Source organism: Odocoileus virginianus, unplaced genomic scaffold (assembly GCF_023699985.2).
Source record: "Odocoileus virginianus isolate 20LAN1187 ecotype Illinois unplaced genomic scaffold, Ovbor_1.2 Unplaced_Scaffold_4, whole genome shotgun sequence".
NCBI classification, from domain to species: Eukaryota; Metazoa; Chordata; class Mammalia; order Artiodactyla; family Cervidae; genus Odocoileus; species Odocoileus virginianus.
The window spans coordinates 4,552,032-4,553,999 of NW_027224266.1; the positions used below are offsets into that span (position 1 = coordinate 4,552,032).

Sequence of the window (1,968 nt, forward strand, 5' to 3'; positions counted from 1 at the left end):
ATTTACTTCTTAACAATTTTCATATAAGACATACAACAGTGTTGACTATATTTATCATGTTGTCCACTACATCCTTAGTACCAGTTATCTTATAACTGGAAGTTAGTACCTTTTGACCACCTTCATCCAATCTTGCTCTCCCAAACCCCCTCTCCTCTGGTAATGCAAATCTGATCTATCTTTTTCAGCACGCTTTTTTGTCCAGGATCTTATGTGGGCTTGGATTAAAGGCAGGCTACAAGTCCAGGGGGGCTTCCCTGGTGGCTCAGATGGTAAAGCATCTGTCTGCAATGCAGGAGACCCAGGTTCAATCCCTGGGTTGGGAAGATCCCCTGGAGAAGGAAATGGCAACCCACTCCAGTACTCTTGCCTGGAAAATCCCATGGACAGAAGAGCCTGGTGGGCTACAGTCCATGGGGTTGCAAAGAGTCAGACACAACTGAGCGACTTTACTTACTTACGAGTCCAGGGTGAATGAGTACCATAATGCTACATTTCAGGTACTTAATGTAATGCTAGCCCATAGTAGGGTAACCACTGGCAAAGTGCTGAAAGGGGATCAGGCTAGGTGAACTCACTCTGCCTCAGAGCTTGTGTAGTGAGTGGGGCCAGCGGTTGTGGTCTGCACGGTGACAAGTGACTGGCCTTATTGCCAGATGCCCTTCCTTCTAGGAGCCAGACTCCAGCCAGTGACTCAAAGAACAGAAGTAGGTACAGCCATTGCAGGGAGTGGGCCCTTAAGACTCACCTGATGGCAGGGCCTCGGTCAGGACTGCCTCGGCTCAAGATGAGGGCTCCAGCCCCAAGGGGAGGAAAGTTGAATGTCAACTTGGAGAACCAGGTGGAAAGGCCTTTATTCATAAGCAGTGCAGTAGAAGGAACATGGGCTCTAGAATCCAGCCTGAGTTGGAATCACAGGCCTGTCTCTTCTCACCATGTGACTTAATTAACTTAACCTCCGATGGTCTTCCTTGTCAAATGAAACTGCATGTAAAGGGTCTTAGGGAGCGTGGGTCCTCAACCTCTGGGATCTAATGCCTGATGATCTGAGGTGGAGCTGATATAATAATAATAGAAATAAAGTGCACAATAAATGTAACGCACTTGAATCATCCCACCCATCCCCCACCCAGGTTTGTGGAAAAATTGTCTTCCGTGAAACTGGTCCGTGATGCCAAAGAGGTTGGGAACTGCTGGTATAGAAGGTTTCAAATAAGAGATGCTTAATCAAATGGTAGTTGCTATTGTGCTTATTAAAATTAGAGGAACATAGACCTCAGGGCTGTTTAGGTTCTTTGAATTCCCGTGGTAAGAGCAACAAGGCTAATTTAGACCTGATTGGTTGGAGGGTTGGGTATTTAATGTGCTATATTTCTTAGTTGGCCAGTATCTGGGTGGGATGGAGCATGCATGCTCACATCACAGGTGCTGTTGTTGCTCAGTCGTGTCTGACTCTCTGAGACTCCATACGCTGCAGCACGCCAGGCTTCCCTGTCCTTCACCATCTCCCAGAGCTCGCTCAAACTCATGTCCATTGAGTGATGGTGATGCCATTCCAACCATCTCATCCTCTGTTGTCCCCTTCTCCTCCTGCTTTCCATCTTTCTAAGCAACAGGGTCTTTTCTGATGAGTTGACTCTTCGCATTAGGTGGCCAAAGGGTTGGAGCTTCAGCATCAGTCCTTCCAATGAATATTCAGGGTTTATTTCCTTTAGGATTGACTGGTTTGATCTCCTTGCAGTCCAAGGGACTCTCAAGAGTCTTCAACACCACAGTTCAAAAGCATCAATTCTTTGGCACTCAGCCTTTGTTATGGTCCAACTCTCACATCCATGTGTGACTATGGAAAAACCATAGCATTGACTATATGGATCTTTGTTGGCAAAGTAATGTCTTTGCTTTTTAATAAGCTGTCTAGGTTTGTCATAACTTTTCTTCCAAGGAGCAAGCATCTTTTAATTTCATGGC

General features: G+C 46.1%; 1 non-coding gene across 1 annotated transcript; it reads left to right on the plus strand.

The window, feature by feature from the left end:
* The first annotated feature begins 254 nt into the window (after positions 1-254).
* Positions 255-326, plus strand: TRNAC-GCA (transfer RNA cysteine (anticodon GCA)). The gene has a single exon. It is a non-coding gene; the product is annotated as a tRNA-Cys (tRNA).
* Positions 327-1,968: the final 1,642 nt, after the last annotated feature.